This window comes from Manis pentadactyla, chromosome 9 (genome assembly GCF_030020395.1).
Source record: "Manis pentadactyla isolate mManPen7 chromosome 9, mManPen7.hap1, whole genome shotgun sequence".
Taxonomy (NCBI): domain Eukaryota; kingdom Metazoa; phylum Chordata; class Mammalia; order Pholidota; family Manidae; genus Manis; species Manis pentadactyla.
Window position 1 is genome coordinate 127,765,984 of NC_080027.1, and position 25,608 is coordinate 127,791,591.

At 40.2% G+C, this 25,608-nt stretch overlaps 1 long non-coding RNA gene across 1 annotated transcript in view; it reads right to left on the reverse strand.

The window, feature by feature from the left end:
* Positions 1 to 24,265, reverse strand: part of LOC130684991 (uncharacterized) — a 50,323-nt gene extending 26,058 nt beyond the window's left edge. Inside the window, exons 1-2 of the long non-coding RNA XR_008999470.1 lie at positions 23,788 to 24,265; positions 23,591 to 23,706 (exon numbers count right to left, since the gene is read on the reverse strand). This is a non-coding gene — a long non-coding RNA (uncharacterized LOC130684991). The remainder of the gene's footprint in view (positions 1 to 23,590; positions 23,707 to 23,787) is intronic.
* Between the last annotated feature and the right edge of the window lie 1,343 nt (positions 24,266 to 25,608).

Genomic DNA, 25,608 nt, shown 5'->3' on the forward strand with positions numbered 1-25,608 from the left:
CATACCTTTACATAATACATAATATATGTTAATATATAATATGTAATAACATATACATAATCCATATATTTTATATTAATTTTTTAAATATATAAAATATATCAATATATTAAAGACTTATACGGATATATAAAAATTAAAGGAGACACTGCCTTAAATTGTATAATTTTCCTTTTCTTCACCTCTGTATATTCTTGCCCTTTGATCTACTCCTCCTGTGACCTAAAGGCTGTTGGGGGTGGAAAAGGTACAGCCCCAGAGCATCGCAAGTGTTTATCCCTATTGTTTATGTGGAAAAATTCTTTTGTTTGTGTTCTGCTCTGCTGGTAGGCAGGTAACATGATACCATGTAAAAAAGAACAGTAATAAGGAGAATAATAGCATAGCACTGATAACATAATTACTAACATGTATTCAGTACTTTCTATATGCCAATCACTTATCCTTTACAGCCTGCAAGGTAGGTACTCAAATCATCACCGTTTACCGGGGAAACTGAGGTACACAGAAGTCAAGCAACTTTCCCAAGAGACACAGGAAGTGGGGAAGCTGTGATTTACCTCCAGGAGGTCTAGGAATTAAAGTGCCCCATTGTAACTAACCCCAGAACTGCCTTGTAACGATCCTCTCTTCCAAGGCCACCGTTCAGCTGCGCATCCGGAGGGGGGCGACAGGTGGCCAGCATCCAGGTCAGGGTGAAACCTGTCAGTCTAGGCTCCTCCTAACCCAAGTCACCATCCACTGCTTCCAGAAGCTGGCCAGTACCTCAGGTTGTCCAATTCAGGGTCGTTTCCTTCTTCTGCAAACCCCCGGTGCCCTTTCACACCCACAAGAAGTTTGAGTTTCCTTAATGAGATAAAAGGAATCTTAGAGCTAAAAGTGTCGCTCAGAAATGAAAGATAAAAAGTTAAAGACCATTGTTATTCAAATTGTTACCACAGCCAGCTTGGTTCTGCTCCGGAGGAGAAGAATGAAATTCAGCAAGGTACGGAGGAGAGCAGGTGTACTCAGCAGGGCTCAGGGCTGGGGATTCAGAATCACAGGCAAGAAGCTGTCAGAAGTGCAACCCTGCCTGCAGCGCCATTGTGTCTGAAGAATGTCTTTATTCAGTGGCAGAGTCAGAGCACACTTAGGAGTCTGTAGCATTCCTAGGGGCAGGGGCCTGGGGAGTAAGACACAGATGCTCCGTTTGTGCTGGGACCCTGGTAATTCAGGCCCTTCCTCCACATCTGTGCAATGGACACATGCCATAGTTACAGGAACTGCACAAAGGGAATATCAGCCCCAAATGAGGGCTTGATATCAAGTCCTTGAAGTTAAACGAGAAGCCGTAATTTTCATAATTCCTATGAAAACATCCAGATGAGGTGGTTAACAGAGGCAGGTGAGCTAACAGCCCACAAACGTAGCTGTCACATAGCTAGGAAGGTCTGCGGTCTCCATGGGAAGAGGAGAAAGCGAATCTGGCTGCTGTGGGGTGAGCCGCTGGTAGGCTTACGGCTAGAAAACGGCCAGAAAGCCCAGAATAAGAAGAGGACTATTTTTCAGGTGTTTCAGTCTTCTCTCCACCCTCTTCCCTTCCTGTCACTATCGAATAAGCAACATGTACTTATGACCAACCAGTTTAAAATACATATTGGTATTTATGTTTATACTTATGTATATGTATATGTAGGCTTCTATTTATATTTTCATATATTTATCTAAGCACACAGCTCCCGGAAATTCCTAGTCAAAATGGCTCTGGAATCAACTTGTCTGGGGTCAAATCTCCATATCCTGCCAGCTGTGTAACTTTAAGCAATTTACGTAATTTCTCTACACCTCATATCTTTACCTATAAAATGGGGATATTAAATATATGCACACACAGGATTATTATGAGCATAGAAGAGTGAAGGAATATATGCATTAATCTTAACATCTAGCATATTTCAGGGGCTGACCATTGTCAGCAATGTAATGGTTGTTTTTACTGATATTATTATTAAAATAACCAGTCTAGCATGGAGGAAATGCATTACCTGAACCTGGTTAGGCTGAGATTCTGAGATTGCTGGTGTTTGATACAATATGAAAAACAAGTTGGACGTGGTAGCTTGTCAGTAGCTTTTTGGAAGATACGTATCGGCCATGACCCTGAGATGCTGTGATCAGTCTAGGAAACCACACGTTAATAAATGGAACTGAATTTCAAGAGCACTTGGATGAGGCTAACCTGAGGACAGAGGGTCAGAGGAGTCTACAGCATTCCAAATATAGAAAACTTAAGAAAATATAAGATATTTTTCCCTAAGAAGAAATAGTGCGAGAAAACAAGAAATACATTCAAATACTTGAAATATCACATGGAAGAAGGCATAATCCTATTCTATGATGCTGTAAGGAAAATAACTTCATCCAGTTGGCTTGGAGCAGTGGTTTTCAAAGTGTGTTCTGGAGGCACAACGGGTCCCCAGGGACCTTTCAACACGTCCTCCAGGGCAAAACCACTTCCATTCTCTCATTGGTAGAAAAATGAATGTTTCCAAAGGTTATATGGCAAATGATATTGTAACAGATAGGATGTAAAGTCAGATATCAGAATCCAGCTATCTTCCTCTAAGACAGACAGTAAAGAGATTTGTAAAAGTGTAAGACGATGCCACTATTCTTGTTAAATCCTTCTTTTATAAGATACAGTCATTTTTCATAAAGATATGTATCTATATGAACACATACTGGGTTTAGCATTATTAAATTAATACTTCTAAATTCTCAGTTTTAGTTTTTGTTATAGTAGCTATAGATGTAACCCCCATAGGGATAAACACTTCAGAGCCCATAATTATGTTCAAGAATGGAGTTTATCTTATTTTTAAGGATGTTTGAGGAGCACACTTTCAGTCATAGTGCAGGAAATCTGGAAACCACCCATTTCAAGTAGTTTGAACTGTTCACTACTAACTTAGGCTTTTCTTTTTTTTTAAAAAAAGTTGTTTTTGGAAAATACTCAACAGGAAGAGTATGCGGTAAAAGGGATTCATGCATTGACCTTAATGGCCTCTAAGATTTCTTTCGACTCAGGATGAGCAATTCCCTTGTGAAAGGAGTCAGCAAGAGCTTCTTGAGGACCGTGCTCTTGTAAGGCTGCTGTGAAGGTGTGCAGCTTGTACGTGGTTGGGGGCGCAAGTCTGGGGATGAAGCAGAGAGTAAGAATCCCAGCAACCTGACAACCACACCGGAAGCGCAGATATGCCACACTTCCAGTTGCTGGGCTGGCGGCAGGTTCTGATGAAGAGGATAAAGTTTAAGAGCTTCCCGCCAGACATGGCAGTTTCTCAGCCAGACATAATTCTTGAGGATGGAGACAGGTTTCCATGAGGGCCGCACTAGTCTGCCCTGAACATTCAGAAACTAATAGTTGAGAGTTTTTCTAAGAGGAAGATTGACAGAAGCACATATGGTTGTTTTTCTAGACTGTCACAGCCGATGACCTGGTTACCTCTCCTCAAGGTCCTGGGTCAAACATTTGTGTCATGTTATGTACATTCCTCTCCTCTTCCCTGTGACTTTGCATCAACATTTAGACACAGCTGCACAAAAGATACATGTACAGACCATGTGAGTACAATTCACAGAAAACTCAAATGAGGATAAGCAAATGAAAAGAGAAAAAACACAAAAATCAAATTAAGTGCAAAATAGAAATTTTAAGAAATACCAGTTGTACCTATAATATTAACACCTGTGTGAAAATGATGAAATTGAACTCTGGCAAATGTATGTGAAAGGAAACTGTCACCCACTTCCAGGAGGAGCAGAGGCAAGGTTTTCTGTTTTTAGTTTTTCTTCAAAAAGCCATTTGTTAATATGCATGAAGAAAGTTAAGATGTTCCCAGGTTTTGACACTGAAATTCCAGGTCTAGGATCTTGAAGAAATGGTTATATACCTATGGACAAGGGTTTCTGTATAATCATGTGCATTCAAAAAAAAAGCTGCCCAAATATACTTCTTCAACTGCAAACTAATGAACTAGCTCCACAGAAAAACTAAGTAAAATATCCTTCAGGACCAAATTGGCTTGTCATCAAGCATGGACCGCCCACTCCCTGAGCTTCGGTCCCCTGCAGTTCTCCGCAGTAGGGCACCTCCGTGGCATGAGCCCAGACGGGAAGTCCCACCTGGGGGCTGGGGGGGCACGCGCCTCTGGTCACTGCTTTGTCTCTGTTCCCTGGCCCAGAGTGACACACGTGTTGAGTATTTGTAGGAAAGATGTGTCTCTTTCCTACAAAATAAGCAAATAATCACCAAGACATAGTATGTGGCCAGTGGTGACAGGCAGGAGAACAAGGCAGAGGTCAGAACAGGAAGAGGCTGGTACCTCCTTCCCAGAGCCTCTGAATTTCTAACCTTAAGGAAATACAGCCTCACATCCCTAAAAGTGTTAATTTTACTTGGAGTAACTTGGCCCTTAATTTTAAGTTCATCATTAAGACTTGTTTTAAGTATTATTTTGAAATATCTTGTCTAGGATGAAAGTTGTTTTTCTCATTCTCTCACTGTTTCCCAAAAGCAGGACCCTGCCTGCCAATGAGGTGCCGGCTTCGCACTTACTCACCTGAACGTCCCCAGATAGTTGGAGTAAAAAGTACTGTTTCCTTCTAAAGACTTTTACTCCAAAGGGAAGGGGAAACTGGGTTCCTTTGCTGATGATTATGAAAAGCAACCGGAAAACTTTTAAGGGGGCCTGAACTTTCATAATTTTCCAGAAACTAGTGTAAGAAAAACAGAAGAGCAATTCCACCAGGTCTTGTCATGTAAGTATGCATGTGTGTGTGTGTGTGTGTGTGACACATGTTCCATTAGTATCCCAGGTCACAATACCACAGTGTTAGCCATCATTTTGGGGGTGAGAGGGACAGGAGAGGGACAGGAAAGAGGCACAGAGACTTGTTAACTCAATCTGAAAAAGGTCAAGCAAAAACTTCACAACATGTACCACTTCACACGGAAAAAATGCTGTTCTCATAGACCAGAGATCGAAGTCTAGGCACACATTCCAGGCCACCCATGTCGTTCTGTCTCGAGGAGTAAAGCACGTGTGCGGCGTTTCTTTAATGAGTACCATTATTCACAGTGCCCATTCCCTTATTTTATTCCCTCCATGTATAAGAAAGTAACTCATTAAAATAATACCCAGGCTCAGCAGTTTGCTAATTTTCTATCAGAATATCAGTCATCCATATCAGCTTATCTATACAAGACAGTGTAAAATATCCCCATGATACCAAGTTACCTCAAAGAATCATAGAAGCCTTTCATTCACTTCACTATTAGTTCAAAAAGCATGTTAAAAGGGCCCTTTCTAAGGTCACACCCTGAGGACACAAGAGCGAGTCAGGAAGAGACCCTCCTTTGAGGGGCTTCTGGTGTTGTACGGAGCCCCTGGGGTTAGATAAGGAAGGACATGCCACCTAGACGGGGACCGGAAGGCTGACCCGTGGCGGTCTGCACCCCCCCACACCTCCTCCGGGGAAAGGGGAGAGAGCTGCTACCCCACGAAACTGGCTTCTTGGATACAGTCTGGGTTGACGCACTTTGTGGAGGAAGTCAATGGTAAGAAGAAAGCTAAAAGAATTCCTTCCGGAGGAGGACCCGGCTGTCAGCAATTGTGAATGGGGAGAGGGCAGCCGCAGGAGGGTGACTGAAAACTTGCCTGGGACTGCAGCACCAAAACGGGCATCATTTAACAAGAATGGACTTTCCTCCCGGAGTTCTGGTATTTCCATGTGGGTGGAGATTTAAAGAAAACAAGACCAAAAGTTTTCTCACAATATTTCGCAACTTCTGCTTCCGGACTCAGAACTCAGAAGTAGCAAGAAAGTTAAAAATGAAAATTTTTTTTAATGACAATTGATTTTTACCTACAAAACTGACCGTATTTCATTCAGGTATGTTTGGGGCTTTAGGTGACTGTCTATCATGAATCTATCTTTATTTAAAATGAAAAGGTAGTTTATTCCTGACATACTTTATCTTAGCTAGGGGAGAAATAAAATTTCCACTGTTTGACTCCAAGAAAAACAGAAAATAGGATGGCTTATAGAAGTTGGATTTCTTTACTGGAAAAAAAATATCTAATGACAGTATTCAGTATCAGAAAAGGTTCTTTTCTCCATTAACATTTATCAACTGGTAAGGTTGGGAAAATTAATTTTCTGAAACACTCATTTTCAACACTGATTAGGAAAAAAGACCCAGCTGATCTGCTCTGCTCTAGCAACCAAAGAGCTTAGGTATCAGTCCGAACTTTGCTCTACTGGAAAAGATAAATCAAAATACTTAATCTAGACATTAATATACATATATACAATAAGTGTAAAATGATCCTCATTCCATCATCTGTTGGAGACAAAATGTTCTATAAAGACAAGAAACAGTTCTTCCAATTTAACAAAATTGATTTTCCCTCTAATTGAATGCCCTTGTCTACAGCACTTCACTATTACTCCCTGAAATATCTGCCTATCTGAACAATTTCAGGTCACCGGATCCGCCTGCCTCGATTCTTATCTCCATCTGGCGGAACACAGCTCTTTCATGTGAGCCCTCAGCTTCTACTTTGTAGCAACTCCACTTTCCTTGTGCTCTCACCACGCACCCCACCTCCACGAGGAGCTCGTCTCCTGGAACCACACCAGTCAGTAAACTTGCCCAGGGAATTTGCGGCCATGTGCGGCGCAGTAGCCCTGCAGGGAGCTGCAGATTCAGGGCCTAGCGTCTGGCGACCCCTGGCAGCTCCTGCACAGCCACCCTGATACTGGCTCACCCATGGGCAGGTGCCCAGATCCAGGGGTGGTGGGGGTGGGGAGCCAGGGTGGAAATGTAAAGGAAAGGGAAGCAAGAATATATTTTAATTTCAAAATGGAGATAATAGGAGTCTATTTTTCTTCCATGTGCAAAGGATGAAAATACATCTGTGACCCTTTTAACTATTAGGCACTTAATGTTTGCTCTAGCTGATCTCATCACCAACACGGGCTCTACACCTTGAAATGGCCTTAGAAACCCGCAAAGAACACCCGTGATTGGAGCTGAGTCCCTATTAATCTATGAAGCAATCACTCAATTGTCATACCCCTAGATACATAGATACATAGATGATTTTAATATGAAATAAAATGTCACTTACAGTGAATGTTTTGTATGTTGTTTCATTAAGCCTTCTTAAACCTTTCTAGTATTTCGTATCTCCTTGCTACTGTAAGGTTCCCACCAGTGAGTATTCCTGGTCTTTTACTGTCGCTATAAACAGCACCCAACCAACCTCAGGGAGGGTGTTGCCAGGGGGCAGCTGGGCCAGGAGCAGGCACCGCCGCTTCTGGCTGAGTCCTGGGGGGACGACGGGGACGAAGCCCGCAGGTGTCAAGGGCAGTGGCGGCCGGCGGCTTGGCTAGGGACGCTTGGCCTGGAGGCATTTCTGGCCGCCGGGATTGTGGAGGAGAGAAGGGGAAGTGGGCAAGTCTTGCATCCAGTTGGTAAAGAGCAGGGACGCTGCTAAAGGCCCCGCAGGGCCCAGGACAGCCGGGCGTCCGGCCCCAAGTGTCAGTCAGGCCAATGCCGAGAAACTGGAGCAAACAACCCGTTTCCCTGGAAAGGAACCGAGGCCTAATGGAGTGATATGAACTGTCCCGGGCCAAATGCCTCTGTCTAAGCAGAGTGTGGTTAGTGACAGAGTTTGGGCCCAAAACCCGTCCTGAGCATCTGCTCGGATGCACATTTCATTCTACCAGGCAAACGGTCAGCACCGCAGGGCGTACTAGAGGAATTCTGACCAAGTCGCCTCGCTTTTGGCATAACTTAGGGCGAGTCTTACGTGTTTCTGAGTTTCAGTTTAATAGAGGATTCCTAAGGTCCCTTTTTCCTCTAAAATTGTATTGTGGTATAAATAATGATGCCTTCCATTATAGTAATCTCCAAATTTCCAAAATTCCCTTACTTTTTCTTCTTAAACTCTTCTCTAGGAATCCTCACCTACATAAAGGTAGGAGATATTGCTGCTAATTAAAAAAAAAAAAAACAGAACAAAAGCAAAAACTGAGTGTCTTGAACAATACTTGACTCTCAGTAAGCAGCAAATAACATAATAAAATTCAAACGTGTTGTCTAAAAACAAAGTGACTGGAATGAAAGTCATCCTCATTGTCCATTATTTTAATGGGGAGACAAGTTCTTGTGGCCCTTTTATATCTAGTGTGCACATTAACTGATTTTGACTATACACATTCAAAGTAAAGACTTTAAAAATGAAAGAAAATCAGCTGTGTAAACAGCCAAGTGCCATTACTGAATTAATTTAATTGGTTTGACAGATACAACCCATTGATATATTTCCTGAGATAAAAGTTCCCCAAAGTATTCATGAACCTATAATTCATTCTCAGTAATTTTAATATTGTAGCAAGAAAAACTGATCTGTTTTTACATTTTTCATCTTAATACTTGTGTATTTAGAGCAAGTGAAGAACCAGACTCGCTTATTATGTGCTGTATTTCATATATTTCAGTATATTGAGCGCTACAATTGAAAATAGGACAATAGGTGATAAGAGAAAATGCACAGTTGTCTTCTCATCACTAAATCCATACTAGTACTTACAACCTGTGTGCATAAATATCGGGGGTACCATGTAACCCTAAGTCCTAGTTTTAAATCCCCTTTCATTATAAGAGTAGAGAATGGAGTGTCAGCTGTCCAGTTGTTTCATTCCACTAACCTTTTTTCAATCAGAAGAAAATAAGCTATCATTTCAATTTTTTTTTTTTTCTGCATAGAAAGAATTTTAATCTGACCCATGTGCCATCATTATTGTTAACCTCTGGATATTTTAACAACGTTTTGATGGATCTTAAATCAATTAACACTACAAAGGAAAACATCTGTGGTTCTAACACTTTTTAGAGTGGCTCTTAATACTATATTTTAAGGAACTTAAGATGTGTTTTAAAAAATAGCCATCGAAAATTCCATAATTCATTGTGTATTAAAACAGTAGATACTAAAGTCATGTCAATTTTAGTAACAAACATGAAGCATGTGTATCTGTCAGAGAGGATTATTAGAGAAGTCAGCGGAAGGAAATCTTTCTCGCCCATCAAATCCAGATGTTCAGCCCATAAAATGGAGGCAAGCGATGGCATCTGATATCCTTAAGAAGTGTTACTTCAGAGAAAATTCATGGACAAGAAAAGCCAAAATAGATTTATTAAAGAATGGTTTTCCTTTGGTTTTAAAGGAATTATAGCAATATTTTCTAAATTAAATGTGGAATGGAATAGTGGGTATGCTAAGATAAAAGACACATGCTTTTTTGTTTCCCAGAAACACCATTCTACAAATATTTTGATTTAAAATATAAAGGTTACTCTTTAGAGAAAAACAGATCTATGATAAGCTTTTTCTTTCATAAACTGACAAAACATAAACTGGGGCAAAATTCCACAAAATCCTGGCTCATGGAATCTCTCTTTCCCTCCCTCTGCGAGCTCGTACACGTGTGTAGAAGGCTTCAGTGACAAACAGGAGTCCACACTGAGAGTGGCCGAACATTCCAGAGTTCCGTGTCTTAATTTATAGCTGAATATGTGAACTATTTCTTATTATTTAAATCAAGATTTCAATTTTATTCTAACTCTTAAAGTGAAACACCCAAAGAGAAGCTGACTACCATGGTGATACCAGGGTTCTGCACCCCGTTAGTGCCCCACAGGCTCAGAGGACGTAGCAGCCCCGCACCGCCCCATCTCACCGCACTTTTCCGGACCTCGTTCAGTCACCTCCAGGACAACCCGGCACTTGGGAATGCAAGTATTAAGAGTAAGTTTTCACAGAAGGCATTCTATTAAGCATAACAAAACAATGTTATTTTGGATTCTTTGTATAATGTGTTTCCTTTTTTCCTTTTAGAAAACTGACTCTTTAAGGTAGATGAGAAAAATATGTATCGCTAAGTTGATGTTAATAGAAAATGTCTTGCGTTTTATAGAGCTCCTGAAAGACAAAATGTGACAGAACTGGCAGAAATCTTACATTTGACAACTAATGATATTTTTATTATTCTTATTTCCCTGCCTTTGAAGTGCCCCTCCTAGTGTGTCTGACTCGTTCCCCTTCCAGAGTGGGGAGGCGCTCCTCGCCTTTGATCTCCCCCTGGCCCTTCCCAAGGGCTCCCCCCTCGGCGCCCCCCAGCCCCCTCACCACCACACACCTTCTATTCTTGGAACAGGGGTAAGCCTTAACTTCGCTGGCTTTGATGATTCTCTGCGTAGGTCACCCTGAGAATACCTTTCATCCTTCTCTGTGTGAGAACCTCTCTCTTGCTTGAACCTGTAGATGGACCCGCGGGTTCCATTTGTTCTGAAGATGCCCTGCAGCGAGGAGGCACCAGCGTCCTCACGTCTGCATGGTGCCCGCTCCTGTTTTACTTAGATGGGAAGTTATTTCTGCCATTCAGACTTTTATCCTTGAAACAAGGGGCAACGGAAAAAAAGTGATATTTCTTGCAGAGCAGAGCTAACACATCTGAAAATGGATTACTAGGGTTTACTAGGCTTTTTATTTTCCTACCACTTTGTTTACAGCTAGATTTTCTGCATGACAGCAAATGATGCTTTCTGACTGTGGCCCCTCTACGCGTGTGATTATCTGCTTCCCACACGCCGACGTGCTGTTTGCAGCTCTCTTGCTGTTCTCCGCTTCCCTCCCTCCCTCTCTCATGCTCCCTCTCACTGAAGCAGATGTGCTTGAACTGTTGCTATATATCCTTACGAAAACGAAGCAGGCCTGGAATAGAGAACTGCCCCGCTTTCTCCTCTGCGGGGCCTTTCCAGCATGATTTCATGACTGAGATCCTGGTAAACTGCCAGGACATCTCACATGTCCATTCTTCAACGTCAGCAAAATACCGTAATACAAAACTAAATATCAATAATAGTTAGATTCCTTATGCCTTTGGTTTAACCATAATTTCATTTTCCTCTGTTGAGACTAGTGAGCAAGGATTGTCTGAACATTTATTGACTCTTTTTAGAGTATCTGCTGAATCCAAGGTTGAACAGCACAGTGCGGAGAAGCGTCTTGCACAGTGCCAGGCGCACGGGAGGGGCTCAGTGTTACCTCCCTTGCCTCAGCCCTTCTCAATTTTAATACTTAAAATTGGAAAAAGAAAATTAAATTTAACTTCCTTTTTAAGATATGATAATCAGTAAATGTTATGGTATCACGAAATATAAATTAACAAATTAACATATGTCCTAGACAAGTAGAAACTAGACTTCATACGATTTGTATACTTCAGCAAAATGAGGTCACATTTATAAAAAATGTTGAGAATAGTGGCTGGCACACAGTAAACACTATTTTCTTTCTAGCTATTTTTCTTCTTGACTACCAGTTAGCACAAAAATAAGTTGCTGTAAAACATATATCTCTTTTAAGAAAATCTTCCACACTCGAAATTAAAATCTTACACACATATGTTCCCAAAAGGAAAAATCTCAATTTGTATACTGTATAATTACCAGGGCTAATAGGTCCTGCCTAACAAAAGCCTAGTGATAACCAATTGCTTTTCAAATTTCTCAAAGAAATGAAAAAATTTTAATTCAATTTAGAAATAAGACATTTTACATAACTAATTCTCAACAAATCTCCCAACTGGTCCAAGTATTGGCTTAAATAGTATTTTAAAGTATTTTCATCAATATGCATCAAAAGAAGATATACAACACAGAGACTCAACAGTTCATTATCTTTTCAAGTTGTTTTCAGTTAAATTTCTAGTTCATTAGCCTCTCAATGTTTTTACACAGTTTTTATTAAAAAGTTGTTTTAAGTTGTACCTGTTTTTTAAGCTAACTACCCTAAATAATCCATTTTCAGATATATTAGCTCAATTATACAAACAAAATTTCTTATGTTGCTACCAGTTTTTTATATGTTGATTATTTTTCCAAATATTGTCATAAATTCCTTCATACTTACTTGTGTAATAATATTACAGTTAAATAGGGATATTGGCGATAATTAGGACGTTCACAATCACTGTTTAATCAGCCTTTCAAGAGGAGACGTGAATTTGAGTTTTTATGTGGAATTTCTGGATTCTTGTTACATGCCCCAAGCATCCTAAGCGCTTTGCAATCATCAGCTCTTTTTATTTCACCACCCAAAGCAAAGTATTTTTTCTTCTTTTCCTCACTGTCTACCTCGTTTCACTTTCTTTTTCTAGCCCCTCCTTCCAACCCCCCCCAGAATGGTCCCAGGGCTCAGAGCTGGGTCCTCTGTACTTCCCCATCTGAGCATTTTTCTTACACTATCCTACTCAGTCCTTGGTTTTCAGCCCATCTGTACACACTGACTTCCAAATTTATGTCTCCAGTCAAGACCTCATGAGCCCCACAGTCTTAACTCCAGTTGGATTCTGGGCATTTCTAGTTGAATATCTAATGAGAATTCAAGCAATACTATGGACAAAACAGGACACTGGATCGCCCACCCCTACCTGGGTGTTGCCCATCCTGCTTGCTCATGGGGAAAAAAAATGAATCATTCCATCTAACTTCCTGTTTCTCTTCCACACAGCAGTTCCTCTCGATCCTCAGTAAACCCGCCCTTCCCTGCATTCCCACAGCCAGCGCCCAGGCCCCATCACCTCCTCCTCTCTCCCTCCCACCAGCTCAAGGGCTCCTAATCGGTCCCCAGGCTTTGACCACATTCTGATCTATTCTCCTCACAGCAGCCAGGGGAGTATCTTTCATACCAAAATAAGATTAGGTTATTCTCTGCTCTGAAATTCCAAAGGCATTCTTCCCACTACACTGCGAGTGAAACCCAAATTCCTCCCATTTCCAACAAGGCCCTCCAGGGCCTGGCCCTTCCGCTTCCCCACATCACTCCGCGTTTATACACCACACAGCAAGCTTGTGGCCTCCTTCTGCCCCTGAGCCTGCCACGTTTTTGCTTTTATGAAGAGCCCTTGTACCAGTCAGGCCCTCTCCACAAGAGTCTTTACATTCCTGGCACAGCACAGTGCCACTTCCTCAAAGAGGTCTTCCTTGATCACTCCGGCTAAAGGGCCACCCCCCCATCCAGTCTGGACGGTCCCTATCATATCACACCATGTCGGTTCACAGCATTTATCAATATCTCATATTTCCTCTGTTACATATTTTTCTTCACTGTCCCTCTTGCTAAGATGGAGGCTTCATGGAAGTTGGTGCCTTTCCTGCTTTATTTCTATGATGTCAGCACTTAGAACAGCTCCTCGCACATATTAGAGGCTCTTAAAGAATGGCTGCATCAAGGAGTAAACTAGCTCATTCAAGAGTGACTGCCATTATTCCCATTGTACAGATAAAAAAACTGAGAACCTGAAAGGTAACTTCCCCCAAAGTCTCATGATTGGAAAGCTCAGAACGGAGTCCAGGCTAAATTTCAAACACTAACTTCTGAAGCACTGAAGAAAATAGAGCTTCTTTGAAACCAACATTTCTAGTGCTACCTAGGATTTAAGTGATTTTACCGGCTTCCTGGCCCTTACCCCTTGCTTATCTGCTTCCTCTTATCACCACTTCTCATAGCCAAAACTGTAACTGATATCTCCTGCTTCATTTATTTTTCCTTAGCCATTATAGGTCTTGATCATAGCAAAAATATCAGTGAGTAAATTCAGAAAATACAAACATGGATCACTGCAAACTAGAAAGACTCAGGATTTATTAGGCCTATGTTAAAATATCAGTTTGGAAACCAAAAGAGTATTTGGAAATCTGAGTCTAAGAAATTAAAGTAGACTACAAGGCCTCAGCTATCTGATTGGCAGCTCCCATTTATCACAGTAACCAAACAATAAACACATTTTTCCTGTATGTTTGCTTAAGTTATAGCCAACCTGTCCCTGTGGTAAACTGCAAAACTGATCTACCTGATTCATTTCATATGCATGACCATGAAAAAGATTATCCAGTGTCTGCACTTCCTGGAACAAGATGAGAACCTTGTGTGTTTTCCATGATCAAAGTGTTTGACAAAGGTCAAGTCACTTCCCTTGCACTTCAGAAACAACAAAAAAAAGTCTAGATACTTTGGTAAATTATTCAACAGCTTTTACGTTATAGAATATCAAACAAAACAAATTAGGTGGGGGAAAATCCATTCTTTCCATCATATCACTGACCCCGAGACAGACTCATGCTGTGGTTCGTTAACCTTCTTTTCAAGATGATGGAACCATAGCACTTCTGAATTATTAATATGGCCTCAGCATTCATAGTAAAGACAAACTAATCAAAGATGTCTTCTTGCTTTTTATGACAGACCCATAGTCTTAGCTGACTTAGATCTTGCTAAAGATAAGGAAGTGGCTCAGTGCACAATGGTTACCTATAGGGCTGTCAGGTGGATGGGGCTCACACGCGTGCTTCACACTCACAGTCCTCAGTCTCGTGTGACTCGCCCATCACATCATGCAGTCGTGTCTTCAGTTACTTGAATAAAAGGCGAAGTAACCCAGTGGAAAAAGAATAGGCCTAAATCAGATAGACCCAGATGAAATCTTAGACCTGACCCCCAACTCCCACTCCCTCCTAGCTGGTGAGCTTGGAAAACTACTTTGAAAAGACACCAAAAAGATGAAGGATTTATTTGTGTGGTGAGTAGGTGTGTTTACTTTAATGTACTTTTCCAAAAAAATCTTTTATGCTTAGCTTAAATCACAAAACAAACAAACCGAAATGAACTGGGATGATCGGCTGGTTCCTCTTCAAACTTAGTACTCTAATTTACTAAATATCTGATGATTTATACACCTCAGTGGAGGCTCTAGAACTCTATAACTGAAAGACTGCAGAATAAATCTTGTTGGAACAGGAGCTTGGATGTAGTCTAGTAAGAACAGTTTTTAATTAACTAGTATATTGAATGAAGATTTTAAGATGATAACCTTTTTATTTATAACCTATAGAAGATTGAGAACACAAATAATTGTTGGTTGAGAGGTATACTATTATTTTGAGGAGGAAGCTTATGAAGAATTTGGAAGATTTAAAACCCCATCTCCAAACACCCACTGTCACGGTGAGCTTACAGACTTCACAAGGACTGCGTGGCATTGCAGTGTCCCCAGCTGGTGGGCCAATTTATTTAATTAATGAATAAATAAATAGATGTAGCTCTCTCGGTGAAATGAAATACTCAGAAAGTTTTTAGGCTATGGGTATTTCAAATCTGTGAGATTTTTATTTGCCTATTTATCCATTTCTGTATTTCTCATACTGCCTGGGATAATCTTGGTTTACTTAGGAAAAAGATGGGATATGCAATCTTAGAGATGGCATGTGGTCGAAGGAGAGGAAGAGAGAGTGGGGGAGAGAAAGAAAAACAGAACGTTAGCAAGGATTTCAAGCAATTTTTTTCCTTCCTCTATTTCCTATCATGTAGAAATGGTTCATTTAGACAACCATGAATGGTTCACTTAAATAACAACAAAAGGAAAGAATTAACATTATTTTTAAGAACTGTCTGCCTACAGGGCCGGGTCACACTGACAAACCACCCATTCATTCAACAAACAAGTTGCAAGAACCTGATTGGACTCGCTGGTAAAGAGCAGAGACCCGAGGATCATCAACACAAGCCTACCAGCTATTGTGAAAAACAGCCGAGCGAAAAGATCTCCAAGAGGGTGATTGGTGGGACCATCCATGGCACCCCTGCAGCAGAGCACCTGTCCAGGTATGGGGGGGATGGAAGAACAGAGAGGTACAGGTGGGCCGCCCACAGGAAATGGCCTTTAAACTAAACTTTGAAGAGCAACTATAATTTTCCTAGTTTATAAAATTCGTGAAGGGAAGAAAAAAACAGCATGGCTGACAGTTTGACAACAGGAAACATTATATTTTTAGGAAAGTGCAAGTTACAACAGAAGTACATACTGTTTGTCCCCTGTGGCTACATAAAGCTGGAGAAATCTACAGGAACTGAATGAGAACTGTGTGTGCCATGCTAATACTTTCATTTTTCCCCAAATGTACAGAGCTCAGAGTCGGATGATCTAACACCTTCTTTTGATCTTGCCCACCATCATACACTGAGAATGTTGTAAACTCCCTGTGTTGATTATTCTCTTTACTTTTTGCTCAAATAATTCATAAGAAATTGGCACAAGCATATAAAGTAATGCCATACAAATGAATGAAAATTAAATATAACAATTCTAGATCACACAGCAGTAGAGTATTTCTGAAGTCTCCATTGGCTGTCTGACAAATAACCAAAACCCTTAAGATCTCAAGATGAATCTTGCTGAAAGAGCTCTCAATTGCAAAGTGAATGTTACTGATGGCAACACAAAATAAATCTGAGAATGGTTAATACCACCCAATCTAAAATTTGACAAAAGTGAAAAGTTACATTACATAAATTATATACTATGTTAACATTAAAAATGGAAGGAAGGAAGGAAGAAACTCCACACAAGGAAAAGTTGCTTCTGGCTAAGTAGAAGAATTAAAACCCTTTTGGAAAACTTTGATTTGTACTGTTTATAAGGAAAATTACACTCAGAAAAGTAATAACCACGAAGGAAAATCCCCAGGGGCATAAATTATAATCAGTAAAAGTTGACTGGATAAAAATTGATTCATGAATTTTATACTAATTGTAAAAATTAAATGAAAATGGTTGCTGGTGAACATTAATTCAGTAAAATATAAACAAAAATGTGGTGATGATTTAATCAAGCTGTATAAAAATACTCAGAGAATTAAGTTGGTTTACTAGGGTTTTTTGCATGAAATCAATCCTCAAGGAAAATTAAAGAATGTTGATATATTCTAAGTAAGTGTTTATTTTAATAAAAGTTGAGTCAAAATATCCTTGGGATCAAAATCATGCTGAGAAGTGACTTGTGGTCACCATGGTGGGGGTGGGGTGAGGTGGGTCAGGGGATGGTAAGGGAGTTAAAGGGGCACAGAAATGCTCAACCACAATAGAAGTTGGTCACAGGGATGGCAGTGCCACATGGAGAATGCAACCAATGATTCTGTAACATCTTCCTGTGTTGACAGACAGGAACCACACTAAGGGGGCGAGGATTTAATAATGTGGGCACCTGGTGAACCACTGTGTTGTGTACTTGAAACTAATAGAAGATTGTATAGCAGTGATACTTCAATTTTAAAAAATCATAAGGTCTGTATATTTTGTATCCCGTGGAGAACCACTGAAGGAAGAAGGAACAAAAGTGAGTTTTGCCATTTGCAGAGATTATTCTGGTAGGGGTAGGTGGGACCCAGCAGGGTTTGAGGGGAAGCAAGATTTCAGACTATTGCTCATTAAGAAATGATAAGAATCTCTACCAGAGAAAGGGGATAGACTTGCAGACTATTTGAAAGGCAGGATCTGGAGTAGCCTGGACAGCCCTAAAACAGGGGACACAAAGTTGAAAGAAGTTCTAAGACCTGTAAGGGCTGCCCCTCTGCCACATGGCTTTAAACTGTTCCTTGTCAGCCTCTCAAAGCAGCAGACGTGGTTTGGAACCCTGCTTAGACAGTGAAGGGCTCTCTGCTGTGATTCCACAGGCTCACATAATAAAATTCACAGCTTTGCTGAGCATCTCACAGCTTTCCAAGCATGCTCACAAATATCATCACTTTTAATGCTTACAGTATGTTATAGACAAGGTAAGTGTATATCAATGATAGAAAATGATTAGAGTCAAGCTATTACACAATTCATAGGATTTGATTTCCAAATTATTTCCCATTCCAAATGGCATGGTATTCTCCAACTTGAAATTGGCTTCTGACTCATTTCCTTCATGCTTTCTGTTTCTTTGATTGTAAAAAAGAGTGCTTGCTTTTTTTCCCCATAAGTGGAGATATTTAAAATTTGATGACTGCACTTTTTGCCATGTCATCCTTTTAATATCATCTCTTAACATCGTTATTTATATAAATTTTTCTTATGTATTTTCATGACATCAGGACAGATACTTTCTAAAATGTACAACGAGCAAAGTGTCTTATTGTCTATCGGAGCCTTGCGTGAAGTTCACTTTACCAGCTGTTCACTCCCTAGTGTGAGTGTGACACAGAGTTGCTCTGGGCCCTGACTTCTGCTCCAGGGTGAGCAGATCACTTTTTTGGAAGGCTGATCATTTTCCTCCCATTGCTCACATTTTGATTGGAAGTATTTGTAAATACATAAATTGTGATCATTTTTACTTGAAAATTATTGCATTTATGCCTAATTTTACCACACATGCATAAAAATATACAGGAGAAGTTGAAGTTTTAGTAAAGTAACTTGTTCCCTTTGGATACTGAAGTCTCATTTCTAGCAGGAAATGAATGTTTCATATTTAAAGACTAGAGCTGAGCATCAGAGAAGATGTTAAGGTCTGTTTGAGTTCGGGTCTGTAGTAAGAATCCAATAAAAGCACCAATAATCTTACTGATTATCTTTACAGAACTGAATCAAATGCAGATACTATGAATGAACATAGAAGAAGCATATATATTACACTAACATTGATTTTATATACACTTATATGTGTCTTGGTAAAAGAGGAAAAAGATTTTTGCATCTTTATTTTTTTCTTGTACTTGGTACTGTTTCTGAACACACAGAACACTGCTTACAACAGCCATTCCCTGGACACTTCACAGATAGAAATTGAAATAGTATATCGACATATAAATGATATTAAAGCTACTAAAGATTAAAGAGAAATGCATATTAAAGATGTTAGGCAGTAGTTAGCTATTTTCTAACCTAACATTAGGGTGATATACATAAACTCTAATGATAACTATTATTTTTACTTCTGATTATTTCAGTATTATGTAGAAATAGATACCACATCTTATTAATAAAGAAGAGCCTGCAGTATTTTATTTTTTCTTTATACTTCCCTAAAGAGTGTTATCTTTATGTTCACAAAGTCATAATCCTGTGGTAGTAGGCAACTAGTATACGCTAGGGCATCTAGTTCTGATGAAACTATTTAGACTAGATTGAAATTAGCTTAAACTGAGATGAAGTTAAATTTCCACTCTTTCTCCTGCGTAAATATTCCCCATAAACTTATGACTGAAAAAGATCAAAGGTCTGTGATGATGACAAATTTCTTGCTCTGCACCAAGGTGACCTCATATCCATGATCTGAACGCAAAACCTTGTCTACATTAATGCTGTTCTCTCGCCAACAAAATCAACCAACCTGATGGCAAACCTCTGCTCTTTACCTGCTCAGACTGAAATTCATTATCACTTTATCGAGTAAGAAACAATGCCCAGAAGCTACAAACTTCCTGTGTGCACACAGCCCACAATGCAGGGTGAGCCTCGTCCCTCTGCCCTTGGGGACGCTCTGCGGCCCTCGACCAGCTCCGCGCCAGCACCTGCACAGATGGTCCCCCGACAGGGGCTCCTGCCTTCTCTTCCTGTGGGGCACTTGTGTGCAAGACTGAGAGTGTCCCGCCAAGTGATGAACCGTTAGCACGAGCGTCCGAGGAGTAAGTCAGGGAAAATTTAGGAGTTTTAAGGACTCAGGAGGCTCTTTCCAGGTAAGACATAAAATAAGGAGCTGAAAGAAGGAGACAGCAAAAAGAAGCAAAGCCTGCAAAGAGAGGTCTAGATGCAGAATTATTACATCTTGCTAAAATTGTCTGGCTGCCTCCCTCCTTCCACTCGGCCTCTGCATTTTGTGGTCTCATGTTTCTCCTCCTGTCTTCTCTTTCTGAAATGTTTCCTGTCTGCCTCCTCATTCTCCTCCATTATTGTAATCTGCAGTTTTGTCAAGAAATATCCATTACTTATTGGGTGCCTGGTAAGAAGTCAGGCACAGATGACGCAAGAGAGGCATAAGATACTATTTCCCCTTTCATGTTGGCTACAGTGGTAATCGATGCACTGACTGGTAAATAATAATAAAAATAATAATGATGCCCCAAAGAACAACAAACTGAAACAATACGTGAAAAATGCCAAGAAAGGAAAAAAAAGTGGACAGTTTCAGTGGAGCTATTTTGTGGCAAGAGTGACGAAAGAGACCAGGAGAGAGGAAACAGGATTTGCAGAGACCAGAAGCCTTGAGGACGGTGGGAGCCGGATGCCCAACTGCCTTCTTCTCTTCTGTCTTCATAAAAGGAAAGCAAAGCCCGCGTCTCAGCTCTGGGCCCGGCTCCCCGCACCCGGGTGGGCCCAGGGCTCTGGGAATGTGTACCAAGGGCCCGGGGAAGGCATCAGAGGGTCTTTTCCCCTTTCACTGTGTATTTTTAAGCTGTGGAGTGTGGAAAGAAAGGCATGGAACTGCAAATGCAACAGGAAATGAGCTACAACGCTCCAGGTGGAAAACGGAAAAGGCATAGATTCAAATGATGGCAATGGAGATGAAGGGGGGAAAGATTTTAATGATCTTTAAGAAGTAAAATGACAGGATTTGGGGAGCTTTTCATTTATTTTTATTTTTTGCAAAAAAAAAAAAAAAAAAACCAAGATGTAGTTTAGGGAAGGAGGTAGTTTCCAGGTCACTGAGGGATGGTGTGGAGATGGAGAAGGATCAACAAATAGTCGGCACTGATGAGGGACTGCGAGTGTGGAAAACAAGGATAAAACCAGTCCAGGATAAAGCCCATAGAACCCCAATACTTAAAAGCAGATACATACAGAGAAGCAGTCGATGGATGACAAAGAGATGGACCCGTACACATTTGTGGGGCTGCATTTTGTACTATTGTATACAAGTCAATAACGAGTGGAGTATTTATGTGTATGTTTATGTATAGGAACAGCATAGAAATATCTCTACTCCTACACTAGCTTATTGTCACAGTGAAAGGTTCTCACAGAGCCCAGAACAGAGAAAAGACCAGGGCAGCCGCCCTGACCCGGAGCTCAGTCACCCAGAGCACACGAGGAAGAGGAGACACAGGCCCCTCACTTCACCCTACCCTTTTTCTAACTAAAAGCATTGTAAATTCTAGCAATGAGAAGGGCCACAGGCAGATTTTTATAAGAAAAATACTTTTAAACAATCAATAAATAATCAGTCACACCCCAAAAATCTCTAAATTGTAAAGTATTTGGAACTTAACACAATTGCTTATCAAATCAAATTTACAATTGTTTCAAACACTTGGGATGTGCAAGGTGTAGTATGTATTTCTTACAGGAGCTATTTCTTTTTAATGTAGGTGGAAAAATGAAGAACTGTGTCCAGGAAATGAATCTCAACCGTTACTCGTAACTCACAACACAGCTCACATTCTCATCACTGTTGCATGACAGACAATAGATTCACCTGGTGTTACACCTTTTGTGATGCCTGCGAACATTCATCTCTACCTTTTCTCAAAACCACTCTGTCCTCCAGAATTAGAAGATCTGAACAACACTTTGGTTCCCAGTTATCACGGCAAAGAGGCGCACAGAGCAAAGTGATCACAAACTTTTGTGTAAAACTAGACCCATCACTGCTGTGGAGAAGTCTAGCGTCGGCCTTGCCCATATTTGTGTTTCTGAAATAACACATCTAGATTGTGCCCGTTTTATGCATTGATGTCACTCTATACATGTGGCTCTATTTCTTTATTCCATTAAGAGCACGCAAATTTGATGTCCAAAAGTCTAATATTCCCTATAAACACTAAACTCAGTTTTAATACATTAAAATAAAATAATCTGATTCACTTGTTGCTACTAAAGAAAAATACATATTGAAAGCATTAATAACTTCCCAAATTATGCACTGAATCACAAAATGTCTCCTGGAACTTAAAAGGATAAGATTTGCAGACACAGATAATTATATCTCTAATTTTCCCAAAAAAATAAGTGTGTATTTCAGGAAGACTATCAGTGCCTTTTGGAAAAGTGTTTGCTCTCAATATTTATGTGAACAATTTAAATTAAACTTAAACTTTCTAAATAAATCTTTTTTATCTATCCATTTATTTATACTGTGCATATTCAGCAGAATTGACTTAAAGGTTTCTCGATGTCTTTATACTTTTTTTGATTATAAATTCAAACATATGTCTTTTTGTAAAAATCCTTAATAGACTGACTTGAATTTTTAGTGGTTTACTGTGATCTACAAAATATTTCAGTATTTCTTTATTCTCATTCTGAAGTGCTTTGCACAAGTTTTTGAGTGGGAATTTTTAATGGAAATTCACTCTTATTTATGATAATGCACATATTATCACCTTATTAATATTTTTTCTTTATGACTTTCTTTTGATTATAACCTTCAGGGATGGTAACTTGGTAAACATTTTCTGTGCTAAGACAAAACACTGTAGATACATAAATTCATAATAAAATTCATAAGTAAAAATTCATCTTTGCCAGTAAAAAAAAACACAATCTTATGCTGCTTTCTACTCTCCTCGGTTACACAAAATATAAATTGACAATGTGACATGATAAGGAGGTAACTACTGACTTACCTTTTAGAGGAAAGGAGATTGACAGAAAAATTCAAAAAAGGTCTCAAAGTGAATTCCAATAAGCAACATTTTAAAAATTAATTTTTCTCTTTTCATTTTAATTTTTACTTATTTGCAATTTCTACAAAAATGCCAATTTCAGTGTCCTTTCAGTAATAAAAAGCAGGTTTGGGGTACCACATCATAAGTAATAATATAAAATGCCAATTTATTAGTTACATGTAATAAGCAGCTGAAATGTGCTCAAGACCCAAACTGAAACTGTTCAAAAAATGTCCATCAAATAGACTGTAAGATACAAAGATCTCAAGCTTAAGTAGGCACCTGAGGTCCAACTGCTACATTTTCCTATAGAATACAGCATTTGCATGATTCCTGACAGTTGGGCATTTTTATCTCGTTAGGGTTGTACTATTTACACATCACCCAGGAAGGGCGGTGGCCCCACAGAATTTCTAAAGCAAATTGTCATTGAAACTTCTAGTCAGGAACAAAAAAACTTGATTTAAAAATACGTTCTGTGATAAAAATATGCAAAAAGTTAAAAGTTTATTAAATACCAAGATTATTTTAAAGTACCATATAGTCGATTATTTAATAAAACATTTCAGTAACAATCAAAATTTGAGGAAGCAAACTCCTGGTCCGAAAGAGGGGGTGGCGTCACACAACCAAAGCCATTTTATGACTTTTTTTAAAAAATCATTTTTTTGTTAAAAGGATAAAAAGTCACTTACTTTATCATGACTTAACTTTCCTCAGACTTTCCTAAACTTAATGTACATGCACGTTGAGAGTTAAGTAAGTGCTGTTGTAACACTGAACAGTTTTTAAACAAAGGTACAGACAGACTATGTTTTCCTTTTAAATTGCAATTTCCACCCCCAAACATTTGTGCCTCTTTAAACAGAAGCAATTGTTTCTTCACCTAACAAGCCATGTCTTTCTGAGCTACGGCAGCCGTGGCCGTTTTTCTGTGGACTTCCTCCCTTCTCGTCCCCAACACTCCACTTACTTCTACGTCTGTTGCAAACCAATGTCCCTCTACAAGGTAAAAAATATCGAAGGAAACATTAATATTCTTGTACTTACCCGTAACGAACTCTCCTGTGTCCAGAAATGCAAAGCCAAATGCCAGAAGTTTAAGCCACAAATACATGGTCATATCTGGAAATCAGCCGTATTCCCAGGAACCAGCATGCGTCCTTCTGAAAGGCAGAATAATGGTTATCTCTGTAAAAGTTTTTCTCTGTGAAACTGAATCCAAAATAAAAGAAATGAACGCATACTCTTCTCTGTTATCTTATCAGAAGGGGAGCAATTTCCTCCTCTGTCACCCTAAGAACAAACCACTTGCCAGCAGCACCACTAGGTAGTGATGTCAGGTTCGGTTTTAGTAACTTCTCCAAAAATACTGTAAAGGGTCCTCTTTGCAGGAAGTCAAGAAAGTTGTTCACAGTCAGTGTGAAGGCATCTGACTTCCTTAATTCAGTAATTAGACTAAGTTAGGAGGCCTGTAACATTTTTCCCCTTCAAGGTAGATGTTTCTTAAGCATCCAAACAACACTGTTAACAATATTCATACAACTTTAAAACAATATGGTATCCTTTCAAAATAATCAATAACTTTCTTCCTGAAGAGATGACAGAACAGGTTCAGCGTGGGTACAGCGAATGGAGGGTGGGCAAGATGACACACTGAGGTAGTAGAAAATATCTGCGTTGGATTTTAAATGACCTAATGAACAAATAAGCAGCTACATGTCTGACTACTTTTGGCAGCTAGTACCGTTCGCCGCGAGGGCATCAGAGCCAGCAATGCGGCCGCGTTAGCAGGCAAACCTATTTCCTATGCAAAGTGCCCTCAGAGAACTTAGCCAGTTTGCCCCAGACCTGCGCAGGGAGCCGTGTGGCGGGCGACTGCGAGCAGCAAGTCCCTTCTAGGGGCGCGGATCCTGCTGCCAAAGGGCGATGCGTCTGTGGCTTGGGACGGACGGAGCGCTGTGGGTGAGCAAAGAGGAGCAGTGAAAACCCAGAGCTATCTTTTACAAAAGTTAACCTTTTTTTCCCCCAGCAATACTTTCCTACCCTTTTTGATTAAAAGATAACAAATTACAATGCTCTTCATAATTCTGATGGCATTCTTTGTAAGCCCGTGAATTAAGGAAATGCAGACCGGCTACAGGTACCGTGAATTTAGCAATGCCATGAGATGAACTGGTGTCATCATCACAGTATCTCATTCACTGAACAATAATAGCACACACATACACAAGGCATCACTATCTGAACCACAGGTGATGCTTAGGGGACTTACAGAGCCCATGAAGAGACCCTACAGACCCCAGGTAGGAAGCAATATTGTAGGTGTCTTCTATTTAAGTAAATAAGTCTTTTGATATTTACAAATTTACTTGTTTCACTCTCCCTTTGGCTGCTAGGAGGGCCTGACTGGCACACCGCCCCTTAGTGCAGATGGAAATGAATCCCCCATATTAAATCCTGCATAACGACAGGATAATAAGATTTTTTGCTGTGATTATGGTTTGTCACCATAGCTAGTTCACGGGGCTGTTACCACGTTCAGGAATATGCTGAGCACTTTAACTGCACAGTCTAATTCGTGTAACAACGCTTGAGATGCAGCCCGCCTCTGCCCCTCACTGGGCCAGTGGAGTTCAGGGGGCCTGGGACCCGTCCAAGGCCTCACAGCTGGGGCAGACGCCGCCTCCAAGATCGTCTTCCTTTCCTGACTTCCCATCTTCCTTCCTTTTTCTCACCTCTCTCCCCAGTCTTGTTTCCTATGTATTTTTATAACTTTTCATGTCCAAAAGATCACACACTGATTCCACAAAATTGGTGTTGCTCTCATTTTGACAAATGTGTGTTTAAATGAAATAGCTGTGAACGGAGTCACTACTCTTCAGTGGGAAGGCCGAAGGAAGAGTATGTGTCCAAGGTCACAGATGTAAGCTCTCGGCTCCACAGCCTGTTTCCAAAAATACACTCACAATGGAAACCTGTCTGGGGCTTAGCTCTGGATATATTTAAGCAGATACAGGTGTTCTGCTAACTTGCTGTTACAGAAGCATGTTTGGTAAAACAAGAAG